Source organism: Mustela lutreola, chromosome 12, assembly GCF_030435805.1.
Source record: "Mustela lutreola isolate mMusLut2 chromosome 12, mMusLut2.pri, whole genome shotgun sequence".
Taxonomy (NCBI): Eukaryota; Metazoa; Chordata; class Mammalia; order Carnivora; family Mustelidae; genus Mustela; species Mustela lutreola.
The window spans coordinates 14,040,681-14,065,272 of NC_081301.1; the positions used below are offsets into that span (position 1 = coordinate 14,040,681).

General features: G+C 49.4%; 1 long non-coding RNA gene across 3 annotated transcripts in view; it reads left to right on the plus strand.

Annotated features, from left to right (window-relative positions):
- Positions 1-416: 416 nt before the first annotated feature.
- The window catches only part of LOC131812834 (uncharacterized), a 39,615-nt gene continuing 15,439 nt past the window's right edge, over positions 417-24,592 (plus strand). Inside the window, exons 1-5 of one of the 3 annotated variants that reach the window (XR_009346498.1) lie at positions 417-507; positions 9,130-9,212; positions 10,623-10,793; positions 11,370-11,496; positions 14,531-14,643. This is a non-coding gene — a long non-coding RNA (uncharacterized LOC131812834). Of the gene's footprint in view, positions 508-2,692; positions 2,812-9,129; positions 9,213-10,622; positions 10,794-11,369; positions 11,497-14,530; positions 14,644-24,592 lie in introns of those variants that run through there. The other 2 variants (XR_009346500.1, XR_009346499.1) reach the window with 2 other exon arrangements.

Below are 24,592 nucleotides of genomic sequence, written 5' to 3' on the forward strand. Positions count from 1 at the left end.
CCTTCAGGAAGCCTTCCCTGACCTTCAGGGCTGGGTCAAGGGCCCTGCTATGTGGCGCCTCTGCACCAGCCCTCATCAGCCTGAACCATAATCTTCCCGGCTGGCCCCGCCACCAACCAGGGGCTCTTTGAGGGCCTCTTGGTGTCTTTGGCATTCAGCACAGAGTGGGACCTCAGGATTCCGGGCCCGACTCTGCCACTCGCTGGTTCCATTGGCCCACGCTCCATCCTTCTGGGTCAGAGTGCAAGACAAAACCTCTCTACGACGCAAGACACAGCCTGGCAGAAACCACCAGGGTGTAATGTGACCGAGTCACAGACCTAACAGTTTCTACGGCCACTGTGATGTCATCACACCCCATGCCTCTCCTGCAGGCCGCACTGGCTGGAGTAGTGATGTGACACCGCGATGTGATATTTGAGAAAACAGAGGCACAAAGAGGGCACGTGACCCGCCACCTGTCTGGGTTGAGGCAGGAGCAGGCGCCAGCCCAGGAGGGAAGGCATGGTGAGGAGGGGGCGTTTCTGCTGTTCGTTCGAGTCCTGGGCAAGACTCTGAGGAGGCCGGCAGGGTTTGGGGGGGGGGTCCAGGTGGGGGGAACAGCCTGAGCAAAGGGAAACTGTGGGAGTGGGAGTTGTTCTATGCTCCTGGCCTCACTGAGGCAGGTTGTGCTAGATCACGGGGTCCTCTGAAAGCCAGACTGAGGGATGTACCCCAGCCCGGAGGAGGGTGAATCTGGGGGCAGGGAAGCTACTGAGAAGACTGTAGCAAGATCCAGGCAAGAGCTGGTGGTTGGAAGCTGGGGGGGCGGGGAAGGGGCTCAGCCTAGAGCAGAGGGTTTGCCCCCTTCTGTTGTCCTCTGTCTGACCTTGGTGGGCTCCCCCAATACAATCAGGTTTGCCAGTGGCCTCTTTCTCAGAAGAGGCAGCTGGTGGGTGGTCCTCCTTGAGGGCATCTAGGAAGGTCCTCGGGAGTCCTGCTGGGCGGATGGGGGCGCGTGGGGGGTTGCTGGAGGTGGGAGCCCTGTCAGCCACCTCTGACTTCCACAGGGGGTCAGTGTAACATTAAAGTTCCTCTCTACGTCTCTCCCCTGCACAACCTGACAGAGGCCGTTGGATTCAGGAATCTGGGTCAACTGGTTGTCTTCGGAGCCCCTGGTGGGCAGGTGCGAGGCCAGGTGGGCCCGGGGAGGCAGAGCCACTTGAGAATCAGTTTAGTTTGTTTTTTTTTTTTTTTTGTGGTTTTGACTTTAGGGTCGCAGCGGGGACTAAGTGAGAAAGCCACATCTCTGTAACACGCAGAGGTCCTATCCCTTCCCTCCGCAAGCCTCCAGGGGGCCGGCCCTTGCCAGAAATCCCTCTGCCTCAGTCTGCATTCACTTGGGGAGGTGGGGTCCGCTTACAAGGAAGCTCTATTCAAATGACACATGCCAGAGCCCTCGAGAGCCTCACAGATGACCTTAGATCTCAGCTGAGCCCGCACATTTTGTGACTGTCTGCTCGGTTGCTGAGCATGTCGAGAAATGGAGATCAGAGCAGTGATGTGATTTGCCCCAGGTCTTTGATGAATTGGTGTCAGACCGGGTTGGACTCTCGGTCAGCTCACCCCCAAGGGGCTCTTTGATTTTCAATGGGACGAGCCTTGCCTGATGACATCATTGGCAAAGAACTCTGAAACTTGAGGAGGCTGTCCCTGGTTCAGCGCTGCCCACCCATGTTCTTGGCCAACCTTCAAGGGTGGGCACTGCTCTCTTCAAGTCACAGGTGAGGAAACAAGCCAGGATGGTTGAGGGGCATCTCAGAGAGCACGTGGAGGTCAGACTTCCTGACTCGAACTTGGGGTTCTGTAGACAACGTCCGTGCTCCCCAAACTAATGTCATGAACATCAGACCCAAGCAGACTGTTGGCACCTTACCTTTGGAGATCTCTGTGGCCAAGTTCAGTGCTTCTCAGACTTCGAGGCATGTACATGTGCCACCTGGACATCATGTGCCAATGTCCGTTCAGACCCAGTGGCTCTCAGGAGGGGCGTGAGGGTCTGGAAGATCCTCTGTCTAATCAGCTTCCTGCTGATGTTGATGCTGTGGGATCAGGGACCGCTCTCAGAGGCCCGCTGTGGTTGACATCTCCCTGGGCGCACATCAGGGGTAGACAGGTTGCAAAGTCAACAGCATCACCCTGGCTGCCCCCTCCCAGGGACATTGTAGCCACTCGCCTCTTCCTCTGTATCCCACACATCAGAGGTGAGGGAGCCCCAAAAGCACAAGAAGGAAAGACAGAAGTCTTGCTGGACTCCATTGCAGAGAGGAATCCCACAAAACCACTGCTGGCAAAATCCCTCCCCGATGTCCCCAGAGCTTGGGGAGGTCCAGGAAACGTTGAATGCTCAGGGAAATGAGGTGACACGGACCTCTCAGTGACATCTCTTCCGTGTCTCTTTCCCATGCCTTCTCAATATTATTTCTGCCCCCCCGAATCTTGTGTTATGTTAATAGTTCCCTAAGTATTTTTAATTAGATTTTCCAAGCAAAAGAAAGTTTCCAAAGTTAATTAAAAGTTGTCTCACTGTAATTGTATAAAGGCAGCTTTTGCTTGTGAAAAATTAAATTCTTGTAATTAAACTCCTCTATCCGTTTAAAGATTTCAGTGGAATGTTTATTATTCATCTATTAGGAAAACCTTGGGAGGGATGCCTACTCCCACAGCCAGGAACTGGTCCATCTGACACAGTGTTGTGAACTCAAATTTTCCCTGCCTTTGATGACTTCTTGCCTCTGGGAGAGAAAGATTGAGTCCTCTGTGATTGGGCGGGTATGTGAAATGCAGGCTATGAGTTTGCCTCTGTGTCTCTGTGTATGATGTGTTACATTTTACTCACATCTACGGATCACCCCTTGCTGGTCCTCCCCACTACTGCCGGCTCTGGCCACGTGGCTTTCTTGAGCCAATAAATGGAGGTAAAGTGACGTGTGTGACTTCAAGGAAGAAACTTCCAGAACCAGCACGTGGTTTGCTTGATCTTCTCTGCTGTTATGACTGACAATAACTCAGGTAGACAGAGGCTGCTCTGGGACCTGGAGTAAGACCTAGAGCAGAGACGCAGCTGCCCGTAAGGTCCCCTATTAAGGACATGTTTGCCCGGATGAATCCTCTCTGAGTCTCGTGACTCGGCTTAGCTGTCCCTTTCTACGGAATCCATCCACTGGCCAACAGGACAGGGTGAGTTGTCATTCCTGTGAGCTACTACAGCCTCCCTGGCTTTCTGGTGCAAACCCCGATGCTGTTATGTCTAACTGAATAAATGCCAGTGTGTCCTTTAAAAAAAAAAAAATCAATGCCAGTGTAGTTAACATCCAGTGTTATGGTAGTTCCAGGTGGATGATATAGGGACTCAACAATTCTGTACAGGGCTCAGTGCCCATGACCTGGGCACCCACTCTGACTGTGAAGAATCTATTTTCTTGGTGTGTCTCTCTTTTTGTTTTGTTTCTTAAATTACACATATGAGCGAAGTCATGTGGTATTTGTCTTTCTCTGACTAACTAATTTTGCTTAGCATTATACTTTCTAGATCCATCCATATTATTGCAAATGGCAAGATTTCATTCTTCTTTATGGCTGAATAATATTCCATTATATATGTGATATCATTATATCATATATATTCTTCTATATATAATACATTTTCTTTGTCAGCATGTCCTTTAAATTGAATGCATTGGAAATAGATCTTGGCTTTGTATCTGTGTACTTACAATCCAAATAAGGGCTTACTCAAGCTCGTTGAATGGGCAACTGAACTTTGGGGGTCAGTTGGATCTGGAGCTGAATCCCAGTTCCATGTTTACGTGTCAGGACAAGCCATGGACAAGCCATTTAACATCTCCAGGCTTAAGTTTTTCACCTGCAGAATGGATCTAAGAATGAAGCCTACTGTGGACTTGTCTGGGTGGGTCCAACCTGCCAGGGAGAAGGGGAGGACCGGGGAATGATCTATGCAGGAGGCTTCCCCACTTCTTTTCTTAAAGGAGCTCCAGGATGATGAACAGACGTCTGTCTTTCTTTAGTCTTGACTGAGGAGAATTTGGGATTTGCTTCTGGGCAGTGAGGCTGATGAGTCAGCTGGTGAGGTAGCTGGGACATGGGGCTGCGTGATTGATTCCTCAACACGGGGTCTGACTAGAACCAGGGAGAGACACAGGGGGCCAAGACTTGGAAGGTCTCTCTCCTTGGGCTGGAGGATCAAGGTGGCTGCAAGATACAGTCTTTCCCTAAATACCAGCTTCCATCTGTGGCAAAGCCTAGCCCAGACTTCTCTTCAGACCTTTTCTTGGGATGGTGTTAACTAAATCATGGTGGTTCCACCCTGTGGGAAGCCGAGTCATGGCTCCCTCAAAGACACATTTTTGTCTTGACCTGGGACAATGTTACGCTACATGGCAAAGAGGGGTTCAGGTCGCCCATGGAATTGACGCTGGTATTCAGATGACCTTTAAAGAGGGAGGCTTCTCTGATGGCCCCATTATAAGCACAGGGTCTTTACAAGTACAAGAAGGAGACATAAGAGAAGCCATGGTCAGGAGGAGAGACAGGCATTCCCAGTGCTGTGTTGTGAGCTCTGCAGGTGGACGAAGGGGTTGCGAGCCCAGGACTGTCGGCTTCCAGCTTCCAGGAAAGGCAAGGACGTGGGTTCTCCCCTAGAACCTCCAGGAGAAAAGCTCTGCTGCGGATGCTTCGATTTTAGCCCAGGGACACCCATTTTGGACCGCTGACGTCCAGAACTGTAAGATAAGAAATAAACCTGTGCTGTTCTAAGCCACGAAGTTCATGGTAATTTGTTAGAGGCAGAAGGAAGTTCAGACACCACACGTGCACTGTTTCTTCCCTTCTATATGTCTTTCCCTTTATTATCACGTCATTAGCATAACGTGGCCTTTCTGCTTTCAAGGCACCTGGAATGGCATATTGGCAGGTGGCTTTGTAGAAGATTTTGTCTCACCCCAGGAAGCTCTCCTCTTGAGATTAAAAAAAAAAAAAATATGTACCTCTCCCCCAGTCTGTCTGTTCTGCCTCCTTGTTCCCCTCTGCATCTACATACCCTCTCTACATCAGGGACTGGTCATTCTGCATTTTTTTCTGGAATTTACCAGGTACTGTTCTGGCTCTTTCTTAGCTACTCTGATCCTTTCCATGCCCGATCCTTTCCATGCCCTAAACCGCAGATTCTCGCTGATCAATACTTCACAGTCAATAGTCCCCCACCTTCCCCAAGTGCTGCTTGGTATTTTTATCTCCCTATTGAAAGGAATTCGTTTGTGAGTTTCCTCATCTAGCATCTTCCTTTCTTCCTTCCCTCTGTCTCTTCCTCCCTCTGTCTCTTCCTCTTTCTTTTCTCTTCTCTCCTTCTCTCTACCTCCTTCTCTCCCTACTTCTCCTCCTTTCTTCCTTCCTTATTACTTTGCTATTTGCTACGGATGAGTGACAACGCTCTGAAATACATAATTCTGCATGCTACGCCACGGACAGTATCAACTCTTCCAGTACCCAGTGTGGGCTCCCTCTTTGCCGGGCGCCGAGCCGCATCCTCTGACCACCGCGAACGGCCCTGACCTACTTTGTTATCTCATTGTTCTGGGTGTTGCCAGGTCTCTCTGGGTATTTTTAACTATCCTGTCATGTCCTCTGAATTTAAACTTTCTCACCACTTGGCTACCTGGGAGCTGACAAGCTCCTTTGTTTCTATTTCATTTCGCTGCCTTCCGAAGATCAAGAGTCAAGTTCCAACGAAAACCATGAAAGAGGGTCTGTATCCTGGGAGGGAGGAGAACCCACCTGCTTTGGCTCTTCTGATCCTACTTTCCGTTCTTCCAGGACACAGCATTCTTTTCCCGCGTGGCTGCACCAGTGCTGCCTCCCGAGGTGGGGGGGGGGGTGCGTGCAAATTGCCCTCAGGTTGAAATTCACGGGTGGCATGTGCCCCTTCTACATCACAGGCAGAATCTCCACATGCCTGAGAAAGATGACAATCACGGGCTGCCCACCGACATGCACTGAGGCTGAAAGTTCTGTCCAAAATCCTTTGCTTTGGTGGTGGTGGGGGGTGGCACCTCAGTGGCTCAGTCGGTTGGGAGCGTGACTCTTGGTTTCCGCTCAGGTCATGATCTCAAGGTAATGAGACAGAGCCACGCAGTTGGGCTCCGCGCTCAGTGTGGAGTCTGGTTGAAATTCCTTCTCTCTTCCTCTCCCTCTGCACCGCCCCCCCACCCCGCAACTGGCTTGTGCTCTTTCTCTCTCTTCCACACAAACAAACAAACAAATAAATAATTTCTTTAAAAAATCTTTTGCTGGGAACTCGGAGGTTCCCAGTGGAACCCACATAACACTTTTTTTTGAGAGAGTTGGACGAAAAAGTCTTTAATGGTGTAATAGGACAGACACGGATCCTCTAGAGTCACTAATGTTGTTTATACACTATGAACATGTTGCAAACGCATGAGCAGTTAAACAGTGAAATAAATCAAGAACCACCCCCCACCCCACTTTCCTGCCAGCTCAGCCCCACAGGTACCTATTTGGGGTTCCTCAGTTCTGCTCTTCCTCTGTTCCTAAGTTTAAAAAAAAAATTGTGGGAAAATAGATCTAACATAAAAATCACCATTTAATCATTGTTTAGTGTATAATCAATTCAATGACATTAATTACATTCCCCATGTTGTGCAACATCACTGCTCTGTTTCCAAACCCTTTTTTTCTTTTTTTTTTAACCCCAAACAGGAACTCTGTACCGGCAAGTAGTAGCTCCCCTTTCCTCTTTCCCTGGTAACTTTTTATTTTATTTTTAAAATTTTATTTGTTTGAGAGAGAGAGAGAGAGTGAGTGAGCGCACAAGCAGGGGGAGCAGCAGACAGAGGGAAAGGGAGAAGCAGGCTCCTCACTGAGCAGGGACCCTGATGCGGGGCTTGAACTCAGGACCCCAGGGATCATGACCTGAGCTGAAGGCAGAAGCTTCACTGACTGAGCCACTCAGGTGTCCGTCCCTGGTAACTTCTAATCTCCTTTCTGTCCCTATGAATTGGCATATTCTAGGCATTTCACATAAATGGAACCATACAATATTTGTACTGTTTATGGCTGCACAGTAATCCTTTGTATGAATAGACCACATTTTATTTATCCATTCATCTGTTGATGCACACTTGGGTTATTTGCACCTTTTGGCTCTTGTGATAATGCTGCAGTCAACATTGGAATGCCAGGGGCTGAGTCTCTTTCCCAAGTTCCTTTGGCTAGTCTCCCAGGACCAGGACACCTGGCTCACATGGTAACTCTATGCTCCACAGCGGTGACGCCATTTTACATTTCCACCTGCAAAGTACAAGCTGGGGGCTTCCTCTTCGGTCTGTTTCCTTTCCCCTTCCATTGTTTTTTATTTTTTATTTTAAAGATTTTTTAATTTATTTGAGAGACAGAGAGAGAGAGAGCACTAGAGAGAGAGCGAGCATGAGGGCGGGGCAGAGACAGACAAAGAAGCAGGATCCCTGCTGAGCAGGGTGCCGGACTTGGGGCTCGATCCCAGGACCCTGAGATCATGACCTGAGGCATGATGGCAGATGCTCAATTGACTGAGACACCCAGGTGCCCCTCCCCTTCCATTGTTAACCATGTTACACCTCATCCTCCAATTTCTTACAGCCCTCTGGCACATAACTTTTCAAGTGCAGGTTTTATGTTCCCATTTTTCCCGAAGTTATCCACAAAGAGTGGCCTAAGACGTGAAAGCCAAAAAACTCCCACCCAGGAGGAGCAACGTTCAAGGGCCACAGAGCTGCCACGCCATCTTTGAGCTGGGCTCCCCATGCACCAGCCATAAAAGATCAAAGGACAACAGGATTATAGCACATTTCAGATCCAATTCCATTTTCACATTACGTTTAGGTATCTCCAAAGACCCAGTAATTCCTAGATATTTTTGGCCCATTCCCAGATTTCTTTTTTTTACTCCAACATAAAAGCACAAAAATTCAACAAGTAATAGGCATCGAAAATTTTAGTGCAAGCAATCAAAAGTTGAGCGTGCATTCACACAGCGCAGGCGCAGCCTTATCCTTTCACAAACTCAAGTGTCTGCAAAGCCACCGCTGAGAGAAAGCACAGGGTCACCATTGAAAAGCATTCGAGCTCATACACAGCAAACAAAAGTAGCTGACCTTAAAGAGATTTCTCTTCATTCCAGTGAGGAGGAGACCTTCAGTCTCATGCGAATTTGGTACATCCCAATGGGAAAGCACACAGCATGTGAATGATTACATGTCTGGATAATAACGGGTATTTGGACACACAACTTAAGGGAGGGTGCAAGCCCAGATTTGGAAACTGTACTACACAAAGGGTGTGTTCTGCTAAATCTCAAAGCTAGTGAGTGGCTGGGAGTGGAGGTGATTTAGGTCTCCACCTAAGTCACATGATCTCCACATTTGCCACCAGGACTCTGATCTGCGTCTGCAAGCATTTGCTTTACTGTCATGTACCTTGTGCTTCTGTCTGCAAGATGTGTCCTCTGGTATTGGAAAATCCTGCAAGAGGCGATTTTTGGGGTCTGTGAATGCATGCTTTTTTTTTTTTCCCCCATGTAAGTTGCTGGTAGTTGTTACTTCTCTTTATGACATTGAGGTGAAGGGAGCTTTTGCAGGAAGGGGATGCTTTCAGATAGCGGAGAAATCTGTAGCCTGAGTGATGGGGGTTGCCCAGGAGCCCAGAATGCAGTGACATCATCATCGTGCCCAGGGGTTTAGGCAAAAGCTCTTCAGTTTCTGAGATGGTGGATGATGCTGTTGGTGCTATTGGTGCCTCTGGTCTGGACTTGGACTTGACAGAGACAGAGCAAGGACAAGATTTGTACAATGTAGTGTCTTCAAAACCTGTGCTTGTTTGAACTTACAGTATTTCCGGAGCAGTTTTTCTTTGGTTGTCTGGAAACATCTCTCTCTGGTGAAAGTGAGGCCAGAGGTGATCAGATCCCAAGATGCGATAAGTTGTTTTGAGCTGTACTGTGGCTCTATATGGCATGACTTCCCTTGTCTCTCTTCCCCTCTGGTCTCCAGCTTTAACTGAGCTGCTCTTTTGTTTCAGACCCTACACCTGGTAATGGGCATTCGGGCTAGGATGCCACGCTGTCCCTGACCTCCCAGCTCCCAGAGGGAGACATCTGCAAGGTACCAGGGGAAGTTCTGGGTTGGAGGGAACCCAGGGGTGACCTAGAGACCTGGGGAGTCCCAGGGGCTCCCTAGAAGAGGTAGGTCCCAGGTCTCAGCCCCAGGGAGGCATTAATACAGCCCATCACTGCCCCCCAGTTTAGCTACTCTGTTGTTCTAACACCACATCCTTATGCCCAGTCCGGGAAGTCGCTCCCAGCCAATGGCATTTGCCAAGATTCTACAGCAAAGCGCTGGCACGAGGCCCAGAACAGAGGAGTAAACGTCACACCTGGCCTGTCTCAGACACGTGGCAGTGGGTTCTTTGGACTGATATTTTGCTTGGAGCATTGGTTCATTTACATTCTCCCAAAATGGGGGCCATTCTCTTCTTCCTTCGGCAAATTTGATTTAATCTTGTACCATTCTTAGGGAAATGCAGGGCCCCATCAGCCCCCAGTCCTGCTCTCCCCTGGGCAAAGAGAGGCAGAAATCACAAAGCGTGGCTGGGAGGGAAGAGGGGGGCAGGCATCTTGAGGGAAGCCTATGTTTGTTGCCTTCTTTTTAAGCTTAAAATAAAATTGAGGGGAAATTCACAGAGCATACAATTAACCATTTCAAGCATAGGATGCCGTGCCTTGTGGTACATTCACTTGCTACATAGACCCAAATACCACCTCTCCCTACTTTCAAAACATCTTCATCTTCCCGAAAGCAAACCTTGTACCCATGAACTAATCATGCCCCATTCTCCCTCCCAGGACCCCTGACAACCACTCATCTCTTTCTCTCTCTATGGATTTGTCTACTCTGCATATTGCATATAAAAGTGATCATGCAATGCATGACCGTTAGGCGATGAAATGTGTCCCTCAAAATTCATGTGCTGGGGTCCTAACGCCCAGCCCCTCAGACTGTGACTGCATTTGGTGATGGCGTCTTTGCAGAGATCATTAAGTTAAACTGAGTTGCATAGGGTGGGTTCTAATCCAATAGGATTTAAAAAAATTTTTTTTAATGCTTTTAAGTCCATAGTATTTATAACTTTTTAAAAAAATGATGTTATGTTAGTCGCCATACAGTACATCATTAGTTTTTGTTCCATGATTTATTGTTTGCATATAATACCCATTGCTGCATGCAATCCTTACCCTCCTAATACCCATCACCAGACTAACCCATTCCCCTACCCTCCGCCCCAAACCCTTTGTTTGAGTCCCAGAGTCCACAGTCTCTCATGGCTCATCTCCTCCTCCGATTCCCCACCGCCTTCATTTTTCCCTTCCTTCTCCTAATGTCCTCATGCTATTCCTTACGTTCCACGAATAAGTGAAACCGTGTGATAAATCGACTTTTTCTGTTTGACTTATTTCCCTTAGCATAATCTCCTCCAGTCCCACCCATGTTGATGTAAAAGTTGGGTATTCACAGGCTTTGTCTTCTCAAAGAGGAGGAGCTTAGGACACAGGCACCCACACGGGAAAGACCATGTGAGGTCACAGGGAGAAGACGGCCATCTCTAAACCAAGGAGAGAGGCGTCTGAAGAAACCCAGCCCCTGACCTCTTGATCTAAAGACCCCCAGTGTCCTGAATGGTACTAGGTAAATTTCTGTTGTTTAAGATTTCTGCTACTAAGTGTCTCTAGTCTGTGCTACTTTGTTACAGTAGCTTTAGCAAACCAACACAGGGATTCTTTTTTTTTTTTTTTTTTTTTTTAAATAGTCTTTCTTTTTTAGAGCAGATTTAGGTTTCTAACAAGATGAGGAGAAGGCACAGAGTTCCCGTTTACCCCCTGGGTCCCGCGTAGGCACACACACGGCCCCTGTCACTAGTGATGTCTCGTGGCGACTTTTTATACCTGGCTCCTCTCGCTTAGCACAGAGCTTTTGAGGTTCACCCATGTAGTGGCGGGTGTCATTCCTTCTGTCCTTTTTATGGTGGGAGAATGTTCCATTTTGCATTTTGTCCATCTATGGACAGACATTGGTGTTGCCCTTACCTTTCGGCTCCTGTGTGCACGTTTCTGTGTGAATATACGTTTTCATTTCTCTTGGGCGGACACCTATGCATGGAGTGGCTGGGTCATATGGGAACTCAATGTTTAATTGTTGGACATGTTTATTGCCTTCTTCTGTGACCACAAGTATTTACGGCATTTCTGCCTCCTGCCTCCCCAGAGCCCAGTGTCGTGTTGCAGTGGAGGTTTGAGTCTGGTGATGAACTGCCTGGTCCACGTCCTGCCTTTACACTACTATCTGGAGGACCCTGGGCAAGTTCCCGGACTCAGCTGCTCATTTTCTGGAGGTGGGTCTCGTAAGATGGCTGTGCAAATGGCTTGGCAGCGGGTATGAGAGACTTTGTACGTCGGAGTCATTCGGTAAATGCTGGCTACTTTAGGATGCCAGAATGTGCCCCATGCACACAGTCCCTGCTCGACTTCTTGGCTCTTTGTACTACTGTTCTCACCTGCAGGAATGTGGACATGTGAGGGTATCAGGGGAGGGCATTCTGGGGGAGACAGGGAAGTGCATAGAGGGGTGGTGGAGGAGGGCCCGGGGGAGGTGAACTTGGCTGCAGTGGGGTATGTAATACATTTTCAGGAGCTGGTGGGGACCATGCTTCAGGTGTCTAAGGACGCCTTACTTTCAGTGGTGTCTTTTTTTTTTTTTTTTTCATTTTATTTTATTTTATTTCTTTTCAGTGTTCCAGGATTCATTGTTTATGCACCACACCCAGTGCTCCATGCAATACGTGCCCTCCACAATACCCACTTCCAGGCTCACTCAACCCCCTCCCCACTCCCCTCCAAAACCCTCAGTTTGTTTCTTAGAGTCCACAGTCTCTCATGGTTCATCTCCCTCTCCAATTTTCCTCAACTCACTTCTCTCCATCTCCCAGTGTCCTCTGTGTTATTCCTTATGCTCCACAAGTAAGTGAAACCATATGATAATTGACTCTCTCTGCTTGACTTATTTCACTCAGCATAATCTCCTCCAGTCCTGTCCATGTCGATATAAAAGTTGGGTATTCATCCTCTCTGATGGAGGCATAATACTCCATTGTATATATGAACCATATCTTCATTACCCATATGTCTGTTGAAGGACATCTCGGTTCTTTCCACTTTTTGGCTACTGTGGCCATTGCTGCTATGAACACTGGGGTACGATCAGCAGGGTCTTGAATGCCGACATCAGTCTTGGTGGGGAATATCACCAAGGTTGTGAGATGAGAGGAGGGTAGGTGTGTTCTCTCATAGTTAGATGCACACGCATCTCAGCAACTGGGGTGGTGTTTGCTGTATTTCGTGACATGGGAACTTGACAGTTATACTCTAGGTACTCAAAATTCGTGGGACAGAAGAGCTCTGTTTAGTGCACAACTCCTTAAAATAGGCCCAGAAAAATGCGTCTTTAATGTAATGATTATCTATGGAAAGGCTGCTGCACAAACACTTTACCAAGTTTTGCAAAAATAAAACAAAGGAGAATGTTAAGGGGAGCAAAAGACATCATGCTGTAAACCAGGGCTGGCATGAAGACTTACAAAGGGATAACGCTGGCTTAAGAGAAAATGCGTTTTTGAATCCTGAGGACTATAATTCAGGAGTGAAGTTACCTGCTGTAGCAGGTGTCTTTAAAAACTCCATTTTTCAGGGCGCCTGGGTGGCAGAGTTGTTAAGCAACTGCCTTCAGCTCAGGCCCTGATCCCAGGATCCTGGGATCGAGTCCCACATCAGGCTCCCTGCTCAGTGGGGTGTCTGCTTCTCCCTCTCTCATTCCCCTTGCTTGTGTTCCTTCTCTCACTGTCTCTCTCTGTCAAATAAATAAATATATAAAATGTTAAGAAAAAAATCAAAAACCCTTCATTTTTCCTTTAATCTGAATTTGTTCAACACATATGACTAGACTGTTTCATGAAATTAGGACTTTCTGAATGCCTATGATATATAATATACACAAAATAATATATAGTCTATATGTCCAAGCATATGTATTTAGTGCATAATAATACATAATAATTTCTATATGTATTAGTCTCATTTTAATAATTAAACATTGTTTAATAAAAATAACCCATGCCTGGGCTTTAAAAATGAAATGATAGTATTGAAAAAGACAAAGAGCAGGGCCCCCATGATGCAACTCACCAGAGGCAACCACTTCTCATCCTCGCTAAGACGGTTCTTAATTTTGACAAATCTGGTTAGTTTTGGGGAGTGTGAGTCTTCTAGAACATGCATTTATTTTGTTTAAATGGTATGTTTGACTTTTACTGTTTTTTCTACTAAGGCCTGTTTTTGGCATAGTGAACAGCGGCTTTTGGGGCGGGTGAGCTGGGGGCTGGCCGGGACTTCCTGGGGAGGATGTGGTTAAGGCCTGACACCCTCCTTGGACCCCTCAGCGCCAAATGGTGCACAGTATCCTAAATTAAGAAAAGACGCCTCCAAGACCAACAGGACCCTTGTCTTAAGTGAGCCTTGATCGCTGGCTCAAAGTTCCCCAGCTCTTACCCTCTGTCTGTTCCTGGAGAAGGGCACGGGGTTGGAATTAGAAGGCCTGAGACACATGGACCCTCGGGTTGTCTTGGCTCGGTCCCTCGTCTTCTCGGTCCGGCCTTACCAGGTTGGAGGAGGGCATCGGGAGAGATGGTACTGGCTGGGGTCGGGGGCCCATCCCCGGGGGTCTTACTATGGAGTGTCACGCGCTTGTGGAATCACTGGTGGCACCAAAGAAGCAGATCTAGGTTGAATGTCAGCAGCATCTCCCAGAACCATACCCAGAACCCGGACTTCTGAGAAGTCCCTGCCATTGCCGAGGTTACAGCCATGTTGCTTCCCAGCAGCCCAGGCGGGTGGACCGGCTGTCCTGCGCCCTGGCTTCTCCAGCTAAGAAGTTCCCAAATTCTGGGGACTTCTGTTACAGGTGCCTCAGGGACACCGGCACTGAGCTTGCCCCTTTCAAGGAGGCCTGAAGACCACAGGAGCACCCCTGCACCTGCCAAAGGGGCAGTTGGGGTGGGGCTGGGGTTGTCTGGTCCCCTGCTTGCCAGCCCTGCTGCTCTGCGACGGTTCCGGGGACCCCTGCAGCCCAGGAGTCCCTGCTGCTGCCTGTCTGGCAAGTGCTGTCCCTTGTCCTCTGCCCTTCTGGGCACACAGACTGTGACCCAGAATGCCCTGCGATAGTCCCGGGAGTCAGGAAAGCGTGTCTCAGAAGCGCCCCCTGGTGGAGCAGCTCCGGAGGGGGATGAACTGAAGCTCTGGGTCTTCGCTGGCCGGGAATTGGAAGTTTCTAAGATCTCAGGGCCACACTGTGATTGATTAGCTCCTGTTTCCTAGAAAATAGGAGCTGAGGCACAACCTTCCAGGTTATCAGTCTGGAGAAGGCAGTCCCAAGGAAGCAAGCATGGCGTCGGGGCAGCAAGGCCAGGAAGAAGTTCTGCAGACCCAAGGTAGACCGTGGCTATGGTCTTCAGTCTATCCAAGGGCGGAAGGCGGGGGAATGTGGCTAGTGGCTCCCTTTTCCTATTGGTCCAACTCGACTCTTAGGAGCTGTCAGCTCCCCTGAATGTCCAGGTTGTTACGGTACAACTGTACCCCATCAGTGGCCGCGAAGGAGCTAAACCCTAGGAGGGCCAGTGAGTGGACACGAGCCAGAAGTGTGTCCCCCTGTCTGTGCAGCTTGCAGCTGGGGTCCCGGGGTTGGGGGTGAGCCGGTGCTCCCGTGTAGGCCCTGAGCACGTCCCATCAGTATGTCAGTGGCCATGGGGAGGGGACAGGGGGTGAGTGGTGCTGTCAGGTCAAACCCACGAGCAACACAAGACGCGAGAGGCAGCTGCCACAGCGGCTTCTCCAGCCGTTTGGGTCACTGTGGTGACAGGATCCCCCTCCCGAAGGTGGAGATGAGGTTCCACAAAATGCCCCCTACTAAAGATCCCTGGGGCTGGGAGGAGTGTAGTCGCAGCAAAGGAATCTTCGCAGAGGGTTGCTGAGCTGGAAACCATGGCCCGAAGCTGGATTTCCATGTGCCTACTGTTGACAGCGGGGTCTCATCTTCCCTCTTGCTGGCGTCTGTGGCTCTCACAGGACCCCCACCCCCCACAGGGCTGCATGGGTAAGGCTGGTCTTTGGCAGAGAGGGGAGGTGCTGGCAGGATTTGATCCAAGGGGAGATGTGGCTTCAGAATGCCTGTAGCCACTTAGTATGGGCAAAGGTAGCTGAGACTGCAGCCAGAGAGTTTGAGGTGAGACACTCGGTAGAACTCTCTAGGCTTTGGGCATGTGAGGTGTGAGAAGGTGCACCGAGAGAAAACCTTGCATGTGAAATGTTGAAGTTGGAGTCACCTCCTTTGACCTGTTCTTGGAGATCTGAGCTCTCTCTATACCTTGAGCTCTGCAGGGGTGCTCAGACTGCACTCCCTGGGACAGCGAGCTCACTACCATCACCCCCAGATCATAGAGTTTGCCTGGCCCAGGGCAACTTCCATCCTGGGATTTGCGGTTTCCCTTCTCCAGTCCTTTTCTTTCATCCCCCACCCCCTACCCCACCAAGAAACAGATTCTGACCTTTGCTAGTGACTCCACTGGTCCACGTCCTTTTGCAAGACCAGCAGAAATCTACTCTGCAGAAGACCAGCCACGTGCCCTTGAAGACACATCGGGTTCGGGGGCACACAGCCCAGGCAGCTCAGCCAAGCCTCGTGAACCCCTGATGACAGACCGCAGGCCGTTGGTATGCCGTTTCATTGGTGCTGGCAACCAAGGGCCCACCTGAGTGATGCCTGATGGCAGGAGGCAGAAGATGACAAGCCCTTCCATTTCTCCCACGGCCTCTGACTCCTGCCTTCTGGGTCTGGAGCTGAAGCCTGAACTCCAACACCACCTGCCCTGCCTCACACCACAAGTGAAGCTTCCCACGCCTATGAAACCACGACTGCCACGACTGCAAAGAGCTAGGAGCTCTTCTCCCTCTAGCCATTCTTCCTGTGCTCTCTCATCCATGCCACCTCCAAGCTGGCCTCCAAGACTGGCACCTTTAGCCTAGGTGCTGCTGATCACAGAATCCACAGCCTTATGGACACTTCCATCTTGGCAACTGCAGGCACTTCCCAAACTCTTCCCATGCACGGTCCTCCCGGGTGAGTCCTCATTTCACTGCACACACCCCAGTCACCCAACTGCCCACTGTCCCTGCCACCACGACAGCCATCTGATTGCTTTCCATGCCATTCCCACCTGGCTGCTTCCCTCCCCACTAGCCCCTGTGTCCTGGCTCTGGGATCAGCTCCGAACATACCATTTCTGCTCAATGGCTCCCCACTACATTTTTATTAAATTCTAACTCCGTCTCCTGCCCATCTTTCCAGCTGCCTCCTCAACCCCCTTTCCTCTTGCACTTAACTCCCAGGTCAAATGAAACCACGCGTGATTTCTCCAGGCACCTATTCTGTTCCGTAACCCCAGGCTGTGCTCTTTCTGAAGAACCTTGGCCCCTGTCCCTAATCTGAGCCCTCTGATGGGCTTTTGTACCTCAAAAAGGTGGAATTTCAATTTCTTTGTAATTGAAGCCCTCCTTCAACATGACAGTGATATTTACCACTCCTCTTAAACTATTTCTCTATCCCAAACACACCATTCATTCATTAATTCATATATATATATATATATTTTTTTTTTCTCAACTAATATTTGTTGGCCATCTGCCAAACATTTGATCCCTGTCCTCCTAAAGCTTGCCATCTGGTTGGCGAATTTGACATGTGACTCTCTTGCAAATTGTGCAATAAAAGCCAAAGAATGATGAAGAATATAGGGTCCTGGTGGATAGTTAGCTTGAGGAGTCCTGGGAGCACTCACCGAATAAGGGACATTTGTGCTGAGATTGAGTAGGAGTCCTCTCCTTCTTCCCCTGGGAAAGAACAAAGAAAGAGCATTGCAGGCAGGGCATACAGCTTGTGCAAAGGCCCTGAGGCAGGAAGGAGTGTGGTGCATTCAATAAACTGAAGAATAGGAGAGTGGCTAGAGCTCAGGGTGTAAGAAGGCAGGTGAGGGAGGCGGGGCTAAAGGGAGAGGCTGGAGTCAGACCATGTGGGAAGACGAGAGGGTGCCGGGGACAAGGACGGTCCCTTGGTTGGACATGTGGATGCAGGGAAGTATTGGGAATTCTGCCAGGTGCCAAGATGCCTGCAGCAAAGTCTGCCTTTCCTGTCATCTTGGGGCAGGGGTGCTGGTGGGTGTCCACTGCGGGTGATGCATCGTGGAGAAGGGACAGGACTTATAGGCCACAAACAGAGTCACTGAAGCAGAAAACCCCTTGGGAGCCTGAGTGCACTAGAAGAAATTGAAATCCCACGTTCAGGAAGCCCAGAGGGAGGCTGAGGGGGCACTCTGGGTCTCTGACCTGCAAGGTGAGATGGGTCAGACTTAATGTCATTTGACTCTCCAAGCTGCAAGGGAATCCTGGCAGTTACCTGTGTGACCTTGACATCAAGGCAGATTCTCAGTAAATGTCTGTTTGGGAATGGACCTTGAGTAGTGTCTTAGACCTGGGCCCTCGGAAACACCTTAATTCTGGACAACGACGGGCTTTGGTCTGCTTCCACAGTTTCCATTCTACTTGCTATCTCACCTTCCCCTTCTTGCATTAAGCAGAACTCGTGCTCTTCCCTGGCCGCCCCCTCTCCATTTGTGGCTTGCAGAAGTTGTCTGGTCTTAGGCCTTTTAAAAACGCATTTAAACATGACCCCCGCTCCGTGGTAGCTCCTTCTCCTGAGCTGCAGGTGGGGAGGGCAGGCCCACACCCTCCGGCTGGCCCTCGCTCAGCCAGGCCCTATCCAGCTGTCCAGCACTTAGAGACGCTTGCAGAGTCAGTGCTAACCCACCCCTATGAGCAGGAAACACACACTTCAGCATTTATCTCCTGCTAATGCGCCTGGAGATAATTATTTACAGAACCCAAGACAGGAGTTGGGGATGGAGATAGTTGGGTTCACAGAGACTTGTTGCCTTTTGATGAACTCAGCGGTGAGAACACAGCATGCTTTGTCCAGGAGTCTTGCCCAGAGACTTGTGTAGGGCCGGCAGGAGGCAGGAGGCAGGAGTCCAGAAAGGCCCCCAGGGTGGGTGTGAAGGTAGAGGACCCTGGTCTCGCAGTGCGGGGAGCAGCAGGGAAAGTCCTGGGTCACTGGGGAGGCTGACCAGGGAGAGGACAAGGAGTGGCTTTAATGTGTCGCCTGGGGGAGACAACTATGACTGCATTTACTAGTCTAGTTAAGCCCAGAGAGGACAGCAGATGCTGAGTATCTGGGGGCCGTGGCCATCACAGGCAATATCCTGGTTGCCACTCTTCCTTTGCTTTAACCTGTCCTCCCTAAACCCTGCAAGTGCTCCCTCAAGCACCATGTGAATCTGTCGGCCCCACAGACGGCCTCCAGTGCCGGCAGGATAAAGCTACGACTCCTCAATTGGACCTCAGTGCTCTTCAGGCTCTAACCCAGGTTCTCCCTCACCTAATTTCCTGCCACATTCCCCGAGCGGCAGGATCCTGACCCCCCTGTGGCCTTCACCTGCCCTGGATGCTGTCACCTGCACGGCAGGCCCTTTCCTCCCTTTTGTGTCTGGGAAATGCCTCCTCCTCCTCAAACCTCATCCACTTGGCTGAGTCCCTCCGCCCCTACTCTCAGTGCTCCTTGGACACATGTGGGTGCTGTGGGCAGGGAGCAGAGGAGACAGTGAAACGTGACGGCTGAAAGTCCATGTGCTCGGCCCCTTGCTAGCTGTGTGACTTTGGGCAATTACTCAACCTCTCTGAGCCTCAGCTATAGACCGAGGACTGTGATCTCTCCCCCACCACCCCACAGGGTTGTTGACAGGGTTTATGGGAAAAACGTATGCACTGGGAAAGTGCGTCCTTCGTGACTGGAACTGTAGAGCACCTCCTAAATGCGGGCTGCTGTTTCACGACTGCGCACGAGGCTGGCTGTTTTTGCCTTTGCCTTTCCTGTCCAGCCCCAGCTCCTGCAACCTCCTTGACCTCAGTGCATTCCTACATACAAGGGGAACCGGATTAGCTATCCTTTACCTAGGGTATAACCATTAGAGGGTCCAGCTAGAGCCCCACAGAGAGTAGGGATTTGCTGCCTCTTTTCAAGAGAAAGATCTGTGGCATGCCCTTTTCTGCAACTTTGTTCCTGACTCAGTGCTGGGCATCTCCATCAGAACCCCTGGGGTGTGTCCTTGCCTCTGAGTGATTGGCTGAAGATGGGGTGCTCACCTTCCCTGCTGCACCCCGCCCTGCTCCAGGTCCCTCCTATAGCTCCCAGGGCCCTCAGATCATCTCCAAGCTCCTGGACTGTCCCTTGAGGGCTCCTGGGTCTGTCACGGTCTCTCCAGCTTTCCAAAGTCTGGCCACTGCTTCTTTCACTTCTGCAAATGGCTCAGATGCACCCTTAGCTCAGGGCTTTGGCTCCTTTTGTTTTCTCTTCTCAAACCAGCCTCCATGTCTCTGCTCTGCCTCCAGCAGGAGTGGGCACCCCCGTGTGGGCTGGCTCATACCTCCAGTGTCACTCTTGGTCTCAGCCTCCTGCCCCAGGCCCGGTGGGGAATGGGGGGAGCGGGAGTGTGGCTTCCAGGCAGCTCAGGGCCTCAGGTTGAGCCCTGAGTCCCACTGCTTGGGTTTGAACCCCTGCCATTCTGCTTATGGGTTGATCCCCCTCTGAGCCTCAGTTTCCTTATCCATAAAATTGATCTGTGTTGGTAGGGGTGACTTGAGAACTCAAGAAACCACACTCGGCTGTTGTGCATATCAGCCCTTGATGGCTAAAGGGTGCATTTGCCTTTAAGGCCAGAAGTGCTTCCTCGAGGATGTGTGGGTAAATATTCCTTCCCTAAATATTTGATTTAAAGAGCTTGACTTGGAGGACAACATAAAATAAAGCTGCAGCTTTTTGCCATGTATTATTAATAGTCGTAAATGGGTGAAGGCGTGGGCTCTCTGTCCAATGATGCCTTTTCTCAGAGCAGTGGGCCTTTAACTAGGTTCCACTTATTGAAAAGCGGGCTGTTAAAGGGGGGGGGTATGAAATCTCTCTCCAGGTAGAATGATAACGACGTGGCACAGGCGTCTTGCCACATGGGCCAGAAGAAGGATGGCTTGTGGGACCAGGAAGTGGACCAGGAGATGGCAGGGAGAAATAGAGTTCCTTCATTCATTCACTCATTTATTCACCTGTTCACGTCTTAGGACAGTTTGGTCCCCACATTTAGTCCTTCCTGCCTCTCCAATCCTTTCCTCCATCCTTCTCTTCCTCTCCCCCCCTCCACTCCTTTCCTTTCTTCCTTCCATAAAACCAGCAATGGAGGTAAGGAATATTATCTTTGTTGTGTGTAGATGACAAAGATGTGCTTCAGAACAGTGACATTTCTTGCGGCCTTCCCCCAAAGGGGAGGAGGTAGATGGGGACTTTGAGCTCTGCTGAGGACCATAGCCCACCTGAAGGCAGGAATCCTGTCTGGTTCATCCTTGTCTCCCCAGCTCCTGGCTCAGAACTCCCAGCCAGTCCTTCTTTGGCAGCGGGTGGAAGAGAGTTTGCTGGCTTGACCTCTCTGTTCATTTTGATGAACAGACAGTAGTAGATCCTGTCCTCAAGATAGGGAGGGATACAGAAGCACTGGACACGGATCTCACCCCAGAGAGTTCACCCTCTAGTGGGAAAGCCAGATGGCACCTTGTATGAAATTTGGGGACCGGTGGCCACACACCAGCCTGTCCAAAGACACGACAGGCTGGAGAAAACAGCACTTGCAGATGATACAGTGGAGGGAAGCGCCGCTCGGTGCGCTGACGGTCCTGCCCTTGTGCAGGGAGGTATTCCCCCCTCCCCAAGATCAAATTGATAACAACAGGTTCGTTCACAGCACCTGATTTATCTGCCAAGCAGATTCTCCCCTGTGCGACCACGTTGCTGGAGCTGTCACCCAGATACAAAGATGAGACAAATGCCCTCTCTAGATTTCATGTACCAGTAGGAGAATGAAATCATAACTCACTTTAGGAGCCAGTGATACATATTTATACTCTGACTGGTGCGTGTCTGGAAGAGCTCTTCACTTCGTGCGTTCCCTCGCTGTGGATGGGCATCAATCTTCTCTCCAGTTTGCTAACAGGGCTGCCACTCAAGTCAGATTTACCGTCACATGACTGATCGTGCGCGGATGGTTCATCACGCGAACATTTGCCTAATTTGCCCCATCCGAACTGTTCCCTGCAACGCTGATGCCTGATATGGCTCCGTAAATGACATTTCTTTTCTGTTGGAAAAAAAATCTTTCTGCCCTCCCCACCCAATCTCTTTTTGTGTGCTCCCCATCTTCTTACTTAATGGAAGCAGCGAATGTCAAGACTATCTATAACTCCACAGAAGAAAGTCAACATCTAAGGGCAAATAAAAACCCACAGAAACTGTCCTTGGCCCACACAGCATTGGCCCATTCGAGGGAAAGGGGCTCATTTCTTGTTACACTTTTTTTCTGAAGAGCTTTCAATGTCCTTTCTACTCTCTCTTCCAAGGGATTCACTTTTCCCTTGTAAGCCCCTCCTCTGTGCCAGACCCCGAGATAGGAGCCTCCATGCATTGTCTACTTGAACTGTGGTGGGCAAGGAAAATTGTCCCCATGCAAGTTCAGTGACATCAAAACTTGCCATAAGGGTTGCAGTCCCCTGGATCTCTCTGAGTCCAGGAACATTCCTTATGCCTTCGTGATTAACTTCTAGACTTCCCAGGGTCAAGGAAGCCTTTAAATTGTCTGTGTAGGGGCGCCTGGGAGGCTCAGTGGGTTAAAGCCTCTGCCTTCAGCTCAGGTCATGATCTCAGGGTCTTGGGACTGAGCCCCGCATTGGGCTCTCTGCTTGGCAGGGAGCCTGCTTCCTCCTCTCTCTCTGCTTGCCTCTCTGCCTACTTGTGATGTGTCAAATAAGTAAAATCTTAAAAAAAATAAATTGTCTGTGTAGAGTGTGGGATATGCTGTGGAGACTCAACCCCAACCCTTTCGGACATACCAGATACCTCAAGAGTAGCCCGGGCTCAGTGTATGCAGAGTGCCTTGACCAGCACCTTTAATCCTAACAGCCCCTCGAAGTCGAATGTGGGAATTTGGGGCTGCCTCTCGCTCAGCTCATAGGCTTAAATTCTTCTGTTGCCATGACAGGCCGATCTCCAGATACAGTCCTCTTCTGAGGAACTGGGGCTTAGGACTTCAACACATGAGTTTTTGGGAAGACACAATTCAACCTGTAACAATGATTTACCTTAAAAAAACCTCTAATTGGACAGGTACCCCTCATTCGGAATAGGAAGTATCAATTTTGTAAAGCTGATGATTCTCTTTGAATTTGCTTATAAATTCAATGTGTTAACAGTAACAAAGTCACGGTAGGTAACGACAAAATTACATGATGGTTCGTATGAAAATCCAAGCATGGGAAAAACAGTAAAAATCTGAAAATGGGGAGCAGGGACCAACCCTATGAAATATTAGAACACATTTGCTCCATGGTAATGATGAAAATAATACTATACTGGATGTAGATAGAGAGCGCAGAAACAGATCAAAAAATGTGAAAGGATTTTGTGTTTAGTAGGATGGCATTTAATTCAGAATGGTAGAGATGGATAGATGGTATTGGGTCTTCTGGCTGGTTGTTTGTGGTTGTGATGGGACAAGCAACATTCCTACTTCACTCATTATACTGAAATAAATAGCAACTTAAGGAAGATCTAAATGTAAATTATGAAACCACAGAGTCCTAGAAGTAGGTGTGGGTGAAATTAAGAGAACATTGAGTGACAAGGTTTCCTCTAACCGACACATAAAACCATGAAGGCAAGAAAGATAGACAAACCCATTACCTATAATTTAAAAATATTTCTGTATGGCAAGAAGGCATAAATAATGGAAAAGGCAAATGACAAACTGATAAAAATATTTGTGACACATGACAGAACACTTCCTCATTAATAAAAGTACTTAGAAATTCTAATGGAGGAGCCAAAGAGAAAAATGGGCAAAAGTTATAAACAGGCCCTTTCTAGAATAAAAGAATATTAATATCTGAAAAGATGTTCAACCTCATTCATAATTCCAGAAACGAAATCTAAAATGAAAGTGAATTTGTTCTTTATGTATTGCAGATGGCCCCTATTAAAAAAGAATGGGGACCCGGAAACTGACCCGTTGGTGGTCGTGTGATGGTACATTGATTTGGTGAAGAGTTTAGCAATATTCAATACACCCAGCAATTCTGTTTGTAGGTGTATACTAGAAATTACCTCAATTTCGTGCCCAGCTCGGTGGTGATTACAATGTAGTGGCCATGCCCATTGCTTGTCTTCTTCATCTCTAAAATGGGAAGAACACAGCCTGGTTTGCCTCAACACGACAGCTGCACTCCTCAGAAACCTCATGTTCTCAAAACTTGCATTTTAGAAGCATTTTGTTTTGTTTTGTTTTGTTTTGTTTTTTTTCATAAGGGAGTCGGGCCAACACATTTAAAACTCGCACTTCGTGACTTTCTTGTAGGGGAGGGGCGTTTTTATAAATAGCTCTCGAGATTACTGTCAGGGTGCCTCCACTAACAAGTTGGTTGATGAACACTGATAAAATGAAATCTGAACAACCCATCGTGTCACATCAAAACCAATGAGTTGGAATGATCAAAATAAAGGACCGCCACCAACTTGGGCCAAAGGACGGGGGAAATGATTTCCAGGCCACCTACTCAAAGTAGGTGGCTCACAGTTTGTCCTGGGACGGATGAGCCGAGGGGGTTGGTGTTGTCACGTGTGTCCCCTCAGTAAATGTCGGCTCTGGATTCCATCTGTGTTGGGAGCATTTGTGCAGGAGGAGCAATGTCCCCGATCTGCAGCACGAAGATGCCTTTAAGCTGTGCTGCCGAAGGTCTAGGACTTGTTTCAGAGCCCAGGGTGTAGGCAGCAGACGGCACATGTTCTGATTCTTCTCATTCAGCGTCTCCACCCCAGCTTCCTCAAGGGCCGGACCAGTCCAGTCCTTCTGTTTCCCAGTTTGGAAAATACCTTCAAGGGACTTGGAGTCTGGATGGAAGTGGGCATGCGCATCACTTACTATCATGCCCCGCCCCTTCCCTTGCCCCCGCCCCCTTACCATCATGCCCCTTCCCCGCCCCTTCCCCGCCCCCTCTATGCCTTTCCTACTGGAAGCAAATGAGTGGTGGGGAAAGAGGGGGAGTTAGTTCTGCCGGCCTGGAGGGGGGCGGGGTTGGTTCACATCTGACTCTCACGGAAAGGTGATGTTCAGGGCAGAGGCCGTGAGTGACCTGACTTCCCTTTACACGGACCAGAGACCTGTGGTTTCTGTTCTGACTTTA